This window comes from Hordeum vulgare, chromosome 4H (genome assembly GCF_904849725.1).
Source record: "Hordeum vulgare subsp. vulgare chromosome 4H, MorexV3_pseudomolecules_assembly, whole genome shotgun sequence".
Lineage (NCBI taxonomy): Eukaryota > Viridiplantae > Streptophyta > Magnoliopsida > Poales > Poaceae > Hordeum > Hordeum vulgare.
In genome coordinates this window covers 326,370,763-326,389,219 of record NC_058521.1, presented here as the reverse complement: position 1 = coordinate 326,389,219, position 18,457 = coordinate 326,370,763, and positions in this window count along the sequence as shown.

Below are 18,457 nucleotides of genomic sequence, written 5' to 3'. Positions count from 1 at the left end.
TGCATGCTCAAGACATGAAATGAAAGGTGGCAGGGCTAATGTGGCTATCATTTCTTAAGTTGAAGTTGGTTTGAATTAGGATCCAAGCATCACTTCAAGCCGGGTATCTTTCCAAGTACCCTTATAATTGATTCGTCCTGATGCTCATAAAAAATGTTCCAACATGCATGGGGTTAGTATTTTGAGGTACTGTTTTGCATTGACCAACGTTTGGTCATAACAATTGAAGTGGAAATCAAATAAGTATCAATTTCCAGCTCCAAACTATTTATTAAATTTACCCTATTCATCATTTTGCCTATTTGGTGTTGTTAACTTTTTCAAACATGCATGAAAATGCCATAATCAGATTCTTTGGATTTTTCTGATCCTTTTTCATATATAAATTATTTCCATCCGAGTTATATTTTAATTTCTATGATTTTTACAAGTTTTAGCAATTTCGTGGATTTATCTTATAATTGAAACTCCTGACGTGTGGGGTCCATTTAGCTCAGCATTGCGTCAGCAGTCAACTGGCTTGGTCAGAGTCAAACCTGACGTGTGGGGTCCACACGTCAGTGACAGAGGTTAATTGAGAGGTTTAGATTAACTAAAATTATATTAGGCGCTAATTAGGGCCCACTGTTTTAGAATCGTAGGGCCCACTGTCAGTGAGTCATAGATTAACTAAAATTATATTAGGCGCTAATTAAACACCTCACCGGCTGGGCCCGCTTGTCAGCGACCCAGACCGGTGGAGCTCATCGCCGGTGGCCACAGAGCACGGAGGTGCTGACGGATTTCCTCCTCCGGCGACCAAATGGCCGGCGGAGGGCACCTACGCGGTCCTGGGACTTGGCCGGATCCATTTGGAGCGGTGGCTAGAGAAGGGAAGCACTGGAACGGCACCGGCAACGTGGTAAGCGGCGGCCGGAGCTCGGCCGTGGTGGAGAAGCGGCTACGGCGTGCAAGAGGAGAGGGGAACATGGGGAATCAACGGAGAAGCTCACGGGGGGCTCGAATGGCGGTTCGGAACGCTCGAGGAGGCCCTGCTGGCAGCGAATCGACGACGGCAACCAGCGGCCGGAGATGAGGAAGATGGCGGCAGTGGCGGCGCTCCGAGGCTCCCGGGCCCGATTCCAGTGGCGATGAGGAGCAGGGCGACGCGGTGGTCCTTATGGGCTTTTCAGAGAGGCGAGGGGAGGCCGGAGGCTGCAGCTGCGACTGACGGCGGCTTGTTCATGGCGGCTCGGTCGTGGCGAGCTGAGGCGAGGAGGAGAGCAAGGGGGAATGGGGAGGCTAGCTCGATGGGGACGTCTCTCCCGAGCCTATCCTAGCCACCAGGTCGGCGGGGAGGCCAGGCAGGCAGGAGGCGTGGCGCCCCTGGCCATGCGCCGTGGCGAGCTTCTCCTCTGCCTTCTGGCACGAGGAAGAAGACGCCTGAGCCCCTGGTGGGCTGGGCCAGGCGACAGGTAAGCCCCCTTTTTTCTTTTCTTTTTTTTTCTTTCTGTTTTCTATTTGCTAACATTTGTGTTGATTTGAAAATAAATCCGAATCATTTTGCAAAATCCTTATAATATTTTTATGTGGCATACATATAATTGCCCAATACCACATAATAGTTTCCGTATTTATAAAGCTATATTTTATATATAGAAAATATAATTCCATTTAAAATAGTTGTTTGATTAATTCAAAAATCCAATATAAAAAGTTTCTGTGATCCAAAATATTGGTGGACATTTTTATTTCAGTCCAATATTTTATTGAAAAATGAGGGACATTTCCTTGAATCAATTTGAAGCAATATTTATGTTGCTTGTTTGACAAAAATTTAAATGATGAGGCTTGATCACTCCTCATTTCATTTCCAAAAGAAAGAAAATAGGAATGCATGCATGAGATGCAATGACAAACAATTATGGGTCTAGGGCTGTGACACGTAAAAGCCTAAGCTTGGGGATGCCCCGGGAAGGCATCCCCTCTTTCGTCTTCAATCCATCGGTAACGTTACTTGGGGATATATTTTTATTCACCACATGTTATGTGTTTTGCTTGGAGCGTCTTGTATCGTAGGAGTCTTTTATTTTTGTTGTGTCCAATCTTCCTTGCTGCACACCTAGAGAGAGATACATGCACTCACCGTGATTTTGTCGAGCTTCACTTATATCCTTTGGTTAGACAATTCAGCTCACATGTGCTTCACTTATATCTTTTGAGCTAGTTGATTTTCCTCTGTGTGCTTCACTTATATCTTTTAGATCACGAAAGCGCGTGGCTTGGTAGTTGATCTATGCTATGAAAGTAGTCTCAAAAGGGGTAGGTAAAAAAAGGGATATGAAAACTTCGACCTTCATGTGCATTGAATAGTAAGAGAAGTTTGATTCATCTCAATTAGTTTTGAGTTGTGGTTGCGGTAATATTTAAGTTATGTTAGTATGGTGTTGTGGATCTAGAAATACTTGTGTTGAAGTTAGTGATTCCCGTAGCATGCACGTATGGTGAACCGCTATGTGATGAAGTATGAGCATGATTAGTCTATTGGTTGTCATCCTTTGTGTGGCGGTCGGGATCGCGCGATGGTTTATACCTACCAACCCTTCCCCTAGGAGTATGCGTTGAATGCTTTGTTTCGATTACTACTAAAACTTTTGCAACAAGTATATGAGTTCTTCATGACTAATGTTGAGTCCATGGTTTAGATGCACTTTCACCTTCCAGCTTCACTATCATCTTTAGTGCCGTGCAACTTTCGCCGGTGCACAAAACCGACCATTAGCCTCCCTCAAAACAGCCACCATACCTACCTACTATGGCTTTTTCAAAGCCATTCCTAGATATATTGCCATGCAACTACCACCATGACATGTGCCACAGCTTCTACATTGCCATTGCATGATCGTAAGATAGCTAGCATGATGTTTCCATTAATGTCTATGCCATGCTAGATCATTGCCACGGTACACTACCGAAGGCATTTCATTTAGAGTCATCATTGCTCTAAGTTTTGAGTTGTAAGTGTGATGACCATCATTGATGGAGCATTGTCCCATGTGAGGAAATAAAAGAGGCCAAAGATGCCCACCAAAAAAAGAGGCCAAAGAGCCCACCAAAAAAATGAGAGAAAAAGAGAGAAGGGACAATGCTACTATCCTTCCACACTTGTGCTTATTAAGCACCATGATCTTCATGATTGAGAGTCTATCGTTTTGTCAGCACCATATAGCTAGTGGGAAATTTTCATTATATAACTTGGCTTGTATATTCCAATGATAGGCTTCCTCAAATTTGCCTTAGGTCTTCATGAGCAAGCAAGTTGGATGCACACCCACTAGTTTTCTTTAAGAGCTTTCACTTACTCTTAGCTCTAGTGCATCACTTGTATGGCAATCCCTACTCATTCACATTGATATCTATTGATGACCATCTCCATAGCTCATTGATATGCCTAGTTAATGTGACCATCTTCTCCTTGTTTGTCTTGCAACCTCCACCACACTCCATTCCACTTAGTGCTAAAACCATGGCTCACGCTCATGTATTGCGTGCGAGTTGAAAAGGTTTGAGAAAGTAAAAGTGTGAAAACAATTACTTGGCCAATACCGGGGTTGTGCATGATTTAAATTCGTTGTGCAAGGATGATAGAGCATAGCCAGACTATATGATTTTGTAGGGATAACTTTCTTTTGGACTTGTTATTTTGAAAGTTCATGATTACCTTGCTAGTTTTCTTGAATTGTTATTGTCTCCACATCAATAGCAAACTATTGTTTTGAATCTAATGGATCTGAACATTCACGTCACATAAGAGGAGTTACAAAGGACATCTATGCTAGTTAGCATGAAAGCATCAAAAATTTCATTCTTTATCACTTCCCTACTCGAGAACGAGCAGGAGTTAAGCTTGGGGATGCTTGATACGTCTCAAACGTATCTATAATTTTTGATGGTTTCATGGTGTTATCTTGTCAACTTTGGATGTTTTATGTACCTTTTATATCTTTTTTGGGACTAACTTATTAATTCAGTGCCAAGTGCCAGTTCCTGCTTTTTCTATGTTTTTGACTCTTTTCACATCTGATTTTGGAACGGAGTCCAAACGGAATAAAATCCCCGAAATAAATTTTTCCAGAACAGAAGAAGATCGGGGAATTGAGGGCCAAGGCAGGAGAGCTACACGGGGCCCACAAGCCATGTAGCCGCCACCAGGGGGCGGCGGCTACCAGGCTTGTGGCCTCCCTGGCGCTTCCTGCCCTAGCTCTTTCGCCTATATATTCCGTAAAATCAAGAAAAAAAATCAGGGCATCCACGAAAACACTTTTCCGCCGCCGCAAGCTTCCGTTTCCGCGAGATCTCATCTGGAGACCCTTCCCGGTGCCCTGCCGGAAGGGACTTTGGAGTTGGAGGGCTTCTACATCAACATCATCGCCTCTCCAATGACTCGTGAGTAGTCAACTTCAGACCTACGGGTCCGTAGTTAGTAGCTAGATGACTTGTTCTCTCTCTTGGATCTTCAATACAAAGTTCTCCATGATCTTCATGGAGATCTATCCGATGTAATCCTCTTTGGCGGTGTGTTTGTCGAGATCCGATGAATTGTGGATTTGTGATCAGATTATCTATGAATTATATTTGAGTCTTTGCTGATTTCTTATTTGCAAGATTTGATATCCTTGTAAGTCTCTCCGAGTCTTGGGTTTTGTTTGGCCAACTAGATCTATGATTCTTGCAATGGGAGAAGTGCTTGGTTTTGGGTTCATACCGTGTGGTGACCTTTCCCAGTGACAGAAAGGGCAGCAAGGCACGCATCGTATTGTTGCCATCAAGGGTAACAAGATGGGCTTTTATCATAGATATGAGATTGTCCATCTACATCATGCCATCTTGCTTAAGGCGTTACTCTGTTCTTATGAACTTAATACACTAGATGCATGCTGGATAGCGGTCAACGTGTGGAGTAATAGTAGTAGATGCAGAAAGTATCGGTCTACTTGTTTTGGATGTGATGCCTATAGATATAATCATTGCCATAGATGACGTCACAACTTTGCGCGGTTCTATCAATTGCTCGACAGTAATTCGTTCACCCACCATCTACTTGCTTTCATGAGAGAAGCCACTAGTGAACACTACGGCCCCCGGGTCTATTCATAACTATCGTCTCCACTTTCGCTTTTACTTTGCTTTGTTTACTTTTTGCTTTCAATTCTCACTTTGCAAACAATCTATAAGGGATTGACAACCCCTTCATAGCGTTGGGTGCAAGCTCTTTGTGTTTGTGCAGGTACTTGTGACTCAACACGATTCTCCCACTGGATCGATACCTTGGTTCTCAAACTGAGGGAAATACTTACCGCCACTATGCTACATCACCCTTTCCTCTTCAAGGGAACACCAACGCAAGGCTCCAAGGCCGCGGGGAAATCCTTTGCATATTTGCTAAGGAAGTCCCTATAGACGTAGCCCATGACAGAAGGATTCCTGGCGCCGTTGCCAGGGAAGGTATGTTGTCGCAGTAGCAGGCCCCAGATGGTTGCTCGACGCAGAGGGGTTGTCGGGGAAGAGGTTGGACACCTCGGGGGAGGCTCGAACTGGTTGAGCGCGTCGCCCCCACCTCGGTGGCTTCCTGTAGCGTGCCTAGATCGCAGTTTTGGCATGCCACTGCATGCTGGTGCGCTCTGAGGCACTTTGGACGTGTCTAGCATGTCCTAGCACTAGCTCTAAGTGAGGCTAGCCGTTTGGGTCTCGTGGGAGCTTCGGCTGGTCAAGGGAGACAAGGAATACTGGTGCTGTCAGCTTTGAACTGAAGTCAGATTGGGTTTTTTGGCATTTCCACTTTGAACTAGTGAGGGGCCAGTTGACTGCGGTTGGGCATTGATATTAGCCACCTAATCTATGAGTTTGGAGAAAAGGGGTTGGGTTTAGCTGCGGAAAATATATGTCCTTCTAATCATCCCCAAATTTAATCAGATTTTTCTAAGGCAGAAAAGTATTTTTCCAAGTAGGAATACCAATTTTGGCCTCGAAATTTACATGTAATTATATTAGAAAAATAATTCTAAAAATAATTATCTTGTGGTTTTGAAATACTAAAATAAGTTAAAATCAGATCACCAACTTTGGGTAGAAACCAATCTTGCCATCAAGGGCAAGTAGTGCAACTCAAAGTAGGGTTTTACCCTGATCAGAAACAAGAAGAAGGTTTTGAAAATAATTCAATATTGTGAAATGGGGTTTTATCATCATATGATCATCACACAAGTCATTCAATGACAAACATGGCACTCAAATCATTAGTTTTGAAAAAGTTTTAACAAGCTCAGATTTTTGCATTACACAGAAAGTGGTAGCAAAAATAGGGTGTGACAGACCTATCCCTCTTACAAGAATCTCGTCCCTGATATTCCTAAGCTAGGTGCTAAAAAGGTCTGGAAACTCAGACCAGAGATAGTCTTCACACTCCCATGTTGCTTCGGCTTCGGTGTGGTTGCTCCACTGAACCTTGGAATACTTGATGGTGCGACTTCTGGTGCAACGCTCTGCTTCATCCAGAATGCAGATCAGCTGCTCGCGGTAGGTGAGATCTGGCTGAAGGTCAATGTCCTTGTACGGACCAGAACGGTTTGGCGCTTGAAGACACTTCTGAAGTTGCGACACGTGGAAGACGTTGTGCACACTCGAAAGTTCCGGACGTAGTTCCAACTGATAAGCAACTTCTACACACCTTGTCGTGATCTTAAAAGGTCCAATGAACCTTGGAGCGCATTTCCCTTTAACATGGAAACACTTGGTTCCCTTGAGAGGTGTGACACGGAGGTACACCTGGTCTCCGGGAATGAACTCCACATCCCTGCGGCGAGAATCCGCATAGCTCTTTCGTTGCGACTGGGCTGCCTTTAGATTTTCTCGAACAAGTTGCACCTTCTCTTCCGCCTTGTGTAAAACTTCCTGCCCGAAAATCAGCCCTTCACCGGTTTCGGACCAGTTGAGCGGGGTGCGGCACTTTCGTCCATACATCATATCAGATGGGGCCATTTGGAAACTGGACTGGTAGTTGTTGTTGTATGAAAAGTCTGCGAACGACAAACTATCTTCCCATTTGGCACCATGTGCGAAGATGCAAGCGCGGATCATATCTTCAATTATCTGATTCACTCTTTCCGTTTGTCCGCCCGTTTGCGGGTGGAAAGCGGTGCTGGAAAAGAGCTTGGTTCCGAGGGCTTCTTGGAACATCTTACAAAATCTTTAGGTGAACTGCGTGCCTCGGTCATATACAATCTCATTGGGAACTCCGTGAAGGCTTACAATACGCTCAATATAGAGACTAGCCAACTTGTTCCCATCATAAGTGGTGTTGACTGGAATGAAATGGGCCACCTTGGTCAGATGGTCGAGAATGACCCATATAGAGTCATGGCCTCTGCTAGATCTTGGTAAGCCGGTAACAAAATCCATGCCTATCTTGTCCCACTTCCATTCTGGCGCCTAGAGAGGTTGTAGCAATCCAGCAGGTCGCTGATGCTCAGCCTTGACCCGCTGGCACACGTCGCACTTGGGCAACATAGGACGCTATTTCCCTCTTCATGACATGCCACCAGAATCTTTATCGGAGATCTTGATACATCTTGTTACCACCGGAGTGAATAGAGTTGGGTACGCATAAACGTTTCCCAAACCACACTACTCCTTGTTCATCCACCGAGAATCCTGGGGCCTTGCCTTCTTGAATCTTCTTCTTGATGCCTTCAATGCTCTTATGACCCTTCTGGGCCTCCTTGATATCATCAACCAGCGTTGGTTTGACTTCGAGGTTAGCTAGGAATCCTGATTCTACTAGCTCCAATCCGAAGTTCTCCAATTCTTCATACAAGGCAGGTTGCCTTTCCTTGAGCATGACGTTCAAGGTGCTGGTCTTCCAGCTTAAGGCATCAACCACTACATTGGCCTTACCGGGGTGATATTGAATGTTGAGGTCGTAGTCTTTGATTAACTCCAACCATCTTCGTTGCCTCATATTCAATTCCCTTTGGGTGAAGATATACTTCAGACTTTTTTGGTCAGTGTATATTTCACATCGTTTCCCCAGAAGGTAATGTTGCCATGTCTTCAGGGCATGCACTACTGCTGCCAACTCGAGATCATGGGTGGCATAGTTCTCCTCATGCGGGCGCAGTTGTCATCATAGATACGCCACAACTCTGCCATCCTGCATTAGAACCCCACCGAGCCCGGTCCTGGAGGCATCAAAATATATCACAAACTCCTTGCTGATATCTGGAGTGGCCAATACCGGGGCGGTAGTTAGTCTCTTATTCAATTCTTGGAAGCTTGCTTCACCCTCCAGCGTCCATTCGAACTTCTTGCCTTTCTTCAAGAGCTGAGTCATAGGTCGAGCGATGCAGGAGAATCCTTCTACAAACTTGCGGTAATATCCCGCGAGTCCGAGGAAACTCCTGACTTCGTTCACATCAATTGGCGATTCCCAGTTGGTTACCGTAGTAATCTTGGAGGGATCAACTGCCAAACCACTTGTTGTCATGGTATGACCCAAGGATCCAACTTCGTTCAGCCATAATTGGCACTTGCTGAACTTGGCATAAAGTTGGTGCTCTCGAAGCTTTTCCAACACTAACCTCAAGTGTTTCTCATGCTCTTCTTCGTACTTGGAAAAGATTAATATGTCATCAATGAATACGACGACAGACTTGTCCAGGTATTCCATGAAGACCTTGTTCATGAGGTACATGAAGTAAGTTGGGGCATTAGTCAATCCAAAAGTCATTACAGTGCATTCGTACAAACCGTACCGGGTCACGAACGCAGTCTTGGGTATGTCTTTGGGTCGGATCTTCAATTGGTAATATCCAGATCGGAGATTGATCTTGGAGAATACCTTAGCTCCATTTAGCTGGTCAAACAAATCTTCAATCTTGGGGAGTGGATACTTGTTCTTGATCGTGACCTCATTGAGAGAACGGTAATCGACACACAGTATGATAGTCCCATCCTTCTTGGACACAGAGAGAACAGGTCATCCCCAAGGTGACGCACTCGGACGAACAAACCCTTTCCCGAGTTGCTCATCCAATTGCTTCTTCAACTCTGCTAGCTCTTCGGATCCCATCCTGTAAGGCTTCTTATAGACAGGCCTTGATCCGAGCATGAGCTCAATGATAAAATCGATGTCTCGATCAGGAGACATTCCCGGTAGCTCATCAGGAAAGACGTCCGGGTACTCACAGACTACTGGCACTCGATCGAGTTCTACTTCTAACAGGCTGATAACTCGTGGTACTTGAGCCGGTACTGGTTCAGAGACATACTTGACTTTGACCCCTTGGTCGCTTGTCATGGTAATGGCCCTGTTGGCACAGTCCAAGATGCTTTGATGCTCGGACAACCAATCCATGCTGAGAATTACTTCTAGGCCTTGCGACTTAAGCACAATGAGATCTGCTGAGAAGCTCGTCCCATTGATAACTATCCCGACCTTCCTACATCCTAGGTTGGTCCTCAATACTGCTCCCGGGGTGTGAATTGCCATTTGCCCACGAAGCAGGGTAGGTTTTAAACCACATTTTTCCGCAAATCTTTGTGTAACAAAAGAATGCAAAGCACCACAATCAAACAATACTGTTGCTGGGGTAGAGTTTACGAGGAACGTACCCAAAATGCAGTCCGGGTCTTCCTGTGCGTCTTCTACGGAAATATGATTAATCCGCCCCTTGCTGTGATACTGCTGATTGCGGGGAGCTTGATTCCTGTCTGGTGCTCCTTGGCCTTGACTTGGCGCATTGGGGCGCGGTGCGTCGGGCTTATTGGGACACTGCTTGGAATAGTGCCTTGTTTGTCCACATCCAAAACAGGTAACTTGTGCTGAAAGATTGGTCTTGACTCCACTGTTGTTCGGTGGATTTATTGCTGGTTTGGTGTTGACTTGCTGCTGAGGCTGGTAGTTCTCGCGAAATGTTGGAGTCTTATACTCCTGCTGCTGATAGCTGGGTCTTGCTGGAGCTGACTGCCATGGGCATGGCTTCGGGTTACTCGGTCCTCCACTACCCATTTGCTTGTGCTTACGGGTGTCGTCCATAGCACGACGCTTGTCCTCCAACATAAGGGCCTTATTAACCAGATTGTTGAAGGTCCAACATTCACAAACAACCAACTGATACTGGAGTGACTGCTCCAGTCCTTCCATAAATCGTTCCACTATGGCGGCCTTAGTGTTGATGTCTTCAGGTGCGTATCTTGAGAGGAGGTTGAACTTTTGCAAATACTCCTTAAGGGATCCACTTCCTTGCCTTAAGGCTCGAAATTCTCTCTTCTTAATGGTCATCATTCTAGGAGGAATGTGAGGAGCGAGGAATCCATCTTTGAACACAGCCCAAGTGATGACTTGCCCTGCTCGCATGATCTGAAATCCATCCCACCAAGCTCTGGCTGTGCCACCGAGACAGTGAGAAGCATAGAGGACCTTCTCATGATCATCAGTGCATTTGACCAGTGCGAGGAGGTCTTCGATAGTATGGATCCAGTCATCGGCATCCAATGGTTCAGTCGTCTCCATGAATATGGGTGGCGTAGTTCGCATGAACTCAGAGAGAGTAGAGCGACCATTGCCATTCCCGTTCTGCGGTGGGTTGTTCACCAAGGTTTGAGCCAGCTGCTGAATAGCGGCATTGTTGGTTTGACATTCCTCTCGAAGAGCTTGAAGGAACTGAGCCATAGTCAAGCTTTCGGGAGGAGGAGGTGGCGGTGGAACGTCTTCTTGCTGTTCGTGGTGATCTCTAGCTTGAGCTTCGCCTCCGGCTCCCTGCTGCTATCCTGAGGAGGCAGAGCCGGGGTTGCCGAACGTGCTGTTGCGAGTTACATTCACCATCCTGTCAGGGAGTAGACAGGTCAATTTGCCGAACTGGCTGAATCATAAGGGATGATGCTCTTGTAAAGAGGGGGTCTGGTGCTGTGCTAGTGTGAAATTTTTAAGCCAAAGGTTTTTGGAAAGCTAATGCATTAGTTTAAATCAAGCGATGTAGTCGCTCACAAGCTGCCTAAGGCAGAATGTGACTTGCATCCAACATGCTTACACGACACTCATGGTTCACTGAACCGATACATGAACTCCTATGCTCGGGGAGTAACTCCTAATTGCCTACGCTACTAATACTAAGCGGCAGTCTGAGCGGTCTCATAAGCGGATTCTGCGGGATCTTTATCTTCATCTTCATCTTCATCAGTGCTTCCCTTCTTTGAAGGAGGAGGAGAAGGAAGTGGACCATCATAGTGTTTCTTGGTTGGCGAGGTAGCAAAGAGTTCGGTGTACTCTTCCGCGATCAGGTGACGACTCTGAAGAGGAGTGGACTGAAGCGGTGGTATTCCTCCTCGAAAGGCGAAGCCAGGTGGTCCTTCGGGTGCTCCTTCCTTTTTCACCTTGCGGTTCTTCAGCTTCTCCGTGCGAAGCAGATCCTTGACTTGGTGCAGCTCTTGGCGAATCTTTGTTGACTCTTTGATCAAAAGGTGCGTCAAAGTGTCGGAGGAGAGACTGAAGTAGGTTTGAAACCTCAGTGGCGTCCCGTCCTCGGAAGATGGGTTGAGTGTCCAACTCCCGTCTATCTCGTTCTTAACGAAGGGTAGGTGACGAGTAGCTGGCTCGTCAGCCATCTCGGGAAAGATGTCGCGGAGTCGCATGAGCGCCTCTCATGCTGCGGTCTCCACTGCCAACATCAGATCCTCCATCGTGGTCCTTCAAAGAACCAACTAGTCGGGGAGTCATTAGCCTTCACTATCACGTCCACGTGATATTCCTTAGTGTCGGTGTTGACCCAGTGCTCGTGGTAGAGGAAGATGGGCGTGCGGCGTACTTGGCACTTCTCGAGGCTATCACTCAAAAGTAGAGGAAACCCCATCTACAGAAGCATCTCAGGTACGGTGGCCATCTACAAGATGTAGAGGAGAGGGTTAGAAAGTTCTTAGTGGGTGCAAAATCTTAGGTTAAGGTCTATGTGCACTAGTCGTCTTGGCTATCGTCCATGCTAGCTAAGGCTTCCTATAGTCAGGATTGCTGTGATACCAACTCTATGGGGACCCCGACTTACAAGTCGAGATCGCCGAATGATCGTGCTCAGTGATTCGAGAGATCAATGCTCACTGAACACACAGATACCGAATAGAAGAGTCTTACATCCATCTACTGAATTATTACATCACATGACCGAATGGTCAACTTCACAAGGTTGGGCATAAGGCCAAATCATACTGATACAACAAATAATGGAAATCATAGGGGCTACGCGGGTGCCCATGCCATCAAGCCTACACCGACAGGCATTCTGACTCGGAAGCGTCCTAGTTCGCAGGGGCGTCTCCGAAGACGTACTCATCCCCAAACTCCGGTTCTTCCATGTCTAGTCAATAATATAACCAGTGGCAAGCCAATGAGTACTTTTGAATGTACTCGCAAACAGCCCATGATATGAACATTGAAAGTGAAGGATAACAATAACATGCATCTTTGGTGGAATTCATCTTGGTGGAATGATCATGAATATGCATCAAGTTAAAGAATTACTTTTGAAGAACAGGTTACAGATATCGATATATCTCTCGAGGGCTGAACCATCCGGGCTCACCCTATATGCCATGTCACCAAACTTGGTCATATCATTACTTCCATAGTAACTCGTTTTTATCACCACTCACACACAATTGGTTTATGCGGAAACGACTGGACGTAGTTTAAGCAGGATTACCCAACTGTCCTTGACCGTGGACACGGCTATTCGAATAGTTTTACACTCTACAGAGGTAGTATGCCGGACCCACGAGATCCGGGAAACTTCCGTGTCATCCACGACTCGCGGTATGTATCATACCCGAGGTAAGTACCCGATCAATGCCTTTCCCCTGACGATACTAGACAAAGAGGTCCACTCGATTGGTACCCAGCCCACATGTTGTACGGCTTGCGAGCACCGACTCTAGACAGCAACAACCATGTAGGGACCAACGGTGTGCCTGGAACTCATAAAAATGGCATAGTCGTCCTAACTGGCACGACCCCATCACGAGAGTGACCACACATCACTCCCACCACTAGTAATGTGGCTCTTTGCTAGCACCGACCAGAGTAATCAACATAGCCCCGTCCCATAAGGGGTAACGTGGTCGTACTGGTAAGGTTGGGACGGTCGACACATCATAAATCTAATCCCATTTCCGAAACCGTACTCCAACAAATACCTGGTGCACCACTTCACCAAAAGTGGCCACCTAACTCATCATCACCCTCGGGCATTAGTGGCACCCGACGGGGTTTTCATAAATATTTGTTTATACCAACAACATGCTCATGCTACGTACTCTAGCATTACTTGTCAACATGATACTAGCATGATCCTCAAAGGTGGTAGGATCAAGCTTAATGCATGTGCTCCGGAGGAGCCATTGGTAACATCACCTTAGTGATTTGCCGACACTTATGATCATATGCAACCGAAATACTTGTTATCTTAACATGCAATATAACATATCATCAGTCATGGTCAAAGGGTTGCTTGCCTTGGTCAGCTAGGTATCTGGGGTCTTCGAGGTCTTCCGCTCCGATTCCCTCGTCACACGGATTTTCTATTGTCGTCAAAAGAATAAATAAGAAATAGCTCACTCAAAAACAGATCATGAAGTTATTTTAAAAATATTCTTTATTATTGATAAATATAAGTTGTTATTTTGAAAAATATTTGTCTCTGTTTCCAATGAAGGAACATTTTTAAAATCAACCAAACAGAAGCAAAACTATTCCAATTTAGTCCTTTTATTATTGCAAAACAGAATAGTTGTTTGAAAAATTCATCTCAAGGCCTTATTAAATACTAAATATTTTTAGAAGAATAATAGTGGAAAAATTTATTTTTACACTGGTTAAATATTTGTATAAAAATATTAGAAATCAGATTTTAAAAATAAAAGAAAAATGGGCTAAGTCCCTGGCCTGGCTTGGCCTGGAACTGGGCCGGCCCAAGGCCAGCCGACAGCCTGCCCAGGCGCGCGCACCGTCATGGTTGAACCTGACGTGGGGGGCCTGCGGTTAGCGGCTGCGGGTAGCACGGGGGAGGCAGCGGGGACACCGACAGGTGGGGCACACCTGTGGGGGTCGTCACCTACCTCTGGCCAGAGAGGAGGAGGAGCACGCCGGCGAGGCTGCCGACGTTCTCAAGCCCCAACGAGGACAGAAATGGCCTCGGCATGATGCCGCCTAGCTGCTTGTGGTCGGGACAACAACGAAGAGGCAAGGGTTCGCCGACGATAAGAAGGTCGCGACGGAGGAGTTTTGGGAGGTGGTCGAGGAGGTAGCTAGGGGCACGGAAATCCTCGGGGAAGTTGGGGAAATCTTCCTGAGGTCGAGGGGAACAGTTTGGTGGGTCAAGGAACGCAGGAGCCCTCGTGTAGCCGGAGATCGACCAGAGCTCCGAAACAGAGGGGCCTCGGTCGATCTCGAGCACCGGGGCTCTGCTGGTTTGCTGGGGTGTCTAGGGAGGTGCTAGTGGTCGTGGTGAAGCTGTATGAGGGGTGCAGGAGCGAGGGGGAGTGCTATAAATAGCCCATGACGGTGAGCCGATTCGGGAGCGCTGGTGACTCACCATGGCGCGCATGGGGTGTAGGGAGGAGCTGGGGTCGAAACCACGGTCTCAGGATGTAGTTTTGGACTGCTAGAACCATCTGCAATAGAGGGAGAGAGAGGGGAGTCGAGCATCCGTGGCCGCGCAACCTTGGCCGGTTCTGGTGTGCGCAGGCACGTGTTGCACGAGCTCTAGCGCGGAGAGGAGGGGCCCTGATGGTTGCTCGATGCAGAGGGATTGTCGGGGAAGAGGTTAGACACCTCGGGGGAGGTTGGAACTGGTCGAGAGTGTCGCCCCCACCTCGCTGGCTTCCTGTAGCTCGCCCAGAGTGCAGTTTTGGCATGCCACGGCATGCTGGTGTGCTCTAAGGCACTTTGGACGTGTCTAGCACGTCCTCGCACTGGCTGGGAGTGAGGCTAGCCGTTTGAGTCTCGTGGGAGCTTTGGCTGGTCAAGGGAGACATGGAATACTGGTGCTGTCAGCTTTGAACTGAAGCTTAGATTGGGGTTTTTGACATTTCCACTTTGAACCAGTGAGGGGACAGTTGACTGGGGTTGGGCATTGATACTGGCCACCTAATCTACGAGTTTGGAGCAAAGGGGTTGGGTTTAGCTGTGGCTAAGAGGACTTTTACCCATCTGTCAGAAGGTGCTCGACAGTGGTTTGAGGGGGTTGCACCCCACCACTGGTGCTGCAACTTAACAGATTTGGGGTTGGTGCTAAAACATGGGGTTTCACCAAGTTTGAGCTCCATTGGACAAGTTTAGCTTTGTAAACTTGAAAATACCACTATTTGACCAGATTTGTCCCTTCCAAACAGAGTGTGAGCAAACAAAGTCCCACAAATCCCATTTTTGGTGTGGAATCCTCATTTGAGGTATTAGGCAGTCCTGCAAAGTTTCATCATCATTGGACAAACTTTGCTATGTAGAGTTGCTCTAACTCCAATCTGGACAGAAGGGGTTTTAGGGTTATTTGGGGTCCTTAATCACCTTGGATCAAGGTGAAACTTTATGTGGACACCAAATATGTCTTAGGTATACCACTAGAATTTTCTAGGATTTTATTGAGAATATTTCTTTTGGAAATATTTCAAAAGGTCAAAATAGACATAAATGGTTTTCAGGGTTTTACTCAAATAATTATAATATAAATAGGGGTTTAAAATCTTATGTATGGAAAATATATGTCCTTCTGATCATCTCCAAATTTAATCAGATTTTTCTAAGTCAGAAAAGTATTTTTCCAAGTAGGAATACCATTTGTGGCCTTAGAAATGGACATGTAATTTAATTAGGAAAATAATTCTAAAAATAATTATCTTGTGGTTTTGAATACTAAAATAAGTTAAAATCAGATCACCAACTTAGGGTAGAAACCAATCTTGCCATCAAGGGCAAGTAGTGAAACTCAAAGTAGGGTTTTACCCTGATCAAAAACAAGAAGAAGGTTTTGAAAATAATTCAATATTGTGATATGGGGTTTTATCATCATATGATCATCACACAAGTCATTCAATGACAGACATGGCACTCACATCATTAGTTTTGAAAAAGTTTTAACAAGCACAGATTTTTGCATTACACCGAAAGTGGTAGCAAAAATAGGGTGTGACATCATCAAAGGATTTGTTCATAAGATGTCCCGTCTCGAGGGGAACATCATCCAGGGGTATCTGACCGATGAGTGCATATCCTTTTGCGAGAATATTATAGGCAAAGAAGACCGTGTTGTTGGTTTGCCCGTCAACAAGCACCATGGGAGGCTCGGAGGAGAAGGTCACAACAATGGCGGAAGGGAATTGCACGTGGACTACTAGGATTGACGGGGCGACTTTGACTGGGCTAACTTAGTGGTGCTATAACACCTAGATGTGGTAGATAATTGTGTGACACTACACAAAGAAATCATCGCAAAAAAGTACCGTGATCAAGGGATATGCCAGACGAACGACAAAGTTACTGTAGAGCACAACGCCACTTTTTTGCGTTGGTTCAAAGAGCAGGTTAGCGCTAATCCCCCGGATGAGGGCAGTGCAGACGGGTTTCTCATACAAGTCTTAGCACATGGCCCCGCTCCCAAAATTGTGTCCTATGAGGCATACGATATCAACAGGTACACATTTTACATGGAGTCCAAAGACATGGACAGTGATTACCAGAACTCTGGGGTGACGATTGAATGTGTGACCAACTCCAACGGCACAACTGAATGATTCTACGAAAGCATCGAAGAGATCTGGGAGCTTAACTATGCTGGAAGGCACGATGCGACGATGTTCCGTGTCAGGTGGGCTAAGGCCGTCATAAGAGAAAACAAGTATTTCACTACCATGTCTATACCCGACGCAAAGAGCGCTACCGTGAATGTTAACGTCATCGCCAAAATCGAGCCATGGATACACGCTAAGCACGTGACACAATGCTTCTTCATAACTGATCCGACCAATCCCAGCCGTGTTGTTGTAAGGAGGGGGAAAATGAACATCGTCGGCATGGATGGAGTCGCCAATGAGGAAGACTACGACCAATATGGCAACCCGATGAGGGAAGATGACGATGACGACAAACCATACGTGAAAATAAGAATCAAGACTACATTACCTAAGAAAGATCATACTCTATGGTGCCGGAAAATAAGAATCAACACAACGAACAAGAAAGGAAAGAAGCTCAATGTGAAATGTCTTCGACGCAGCTGAGAAACAGTCATTTATATAAATGTATGTATTTTGTGTACGAAACAACACAAGGTTCCGTGAATATTCGCGCAGTGTGGGAGGTAGATGTATGTTCTCTTCGTCGACTCCGTGCAAAAGGCCGCCAGGATAAAAACTAAAAACAAAAAGCAAAAACAAAAGGGAGAAAGCCATACAAAAGAAAAGTAAACAGAAAAGGAAAGGAAAATAATAGAAAGAAAAGTAAAATAATAAAAATAAAAAATAATAAAGAAAAATAATAATAAGGAAAAATAATAATTAAAATAATGTTAGCAGTAGCGCTGGATTGCTGAAAGCGCCAGTGCTAACTTAGCCGTAGCGCTCATACCAATCCAGCGATACTGCTATTTGTCTTAGGGCATTTAGCAGTAGCGCTGGATTAGTACCAGCGCTACTACTAACCTAGCAGTAGCGCTGGAACCAACCCAACGCTGCTGCTATGTTTAGATATGCCAGCTCCGAAATTTCCCTAACTCACCCTCTCCCTCCCACTCCCTCTACTCCCGCCTCTCCCCCTCTCCCCTGCGCGCTCTGTGTCGCCACTGCCGCCCGCCGGAGAACTCCTCGCCTGTCCCCATGCGCCCCCTACCCTCCCCATCATCGACCTCATGCCACCCCCTCGAGATGCCGCCGCCCCTCCAAGCGTCGCCGGCCCCTCCAGGCACCGCCGCTCCCTCCCCTCCCGCTCCGGTAAGCCCCCCGCCCCTCGTCCGTCCTCCCCTAATCCGGTTATATCAGCTTCACTAGCAGCAGCATGGTGGTGGTGGTGGTGCCTATCAGCTTCACCGGGAGCAGCAGAAAAATGGGGCTGTGCGTGATCTCGTTGTGGTTAATGTACATATTTTCATGTTCAAATGATGTTTATGCTTCGAGTGGTGTTTATGATTACACTAATGATTTTTTGATGTTTAGGACACTAGTGTTTAGGACAGTTTTGATGGTTACACTAATGAATTGTTAATAAGAAATTTTTTGGTGGTGTTTATGGTTCAAGATGTCATCTTGAGATACACGTTAATAAGAAAAATCAAGATATGTTTGTTGAAAATCTTTTGATGGGATAACTAGAAAGAAGGGGAAAATCCTATGGTTCACACTTGAATACTATGTAAAGAAGGTGAAATAAATCATTCTTGTTTGTAAA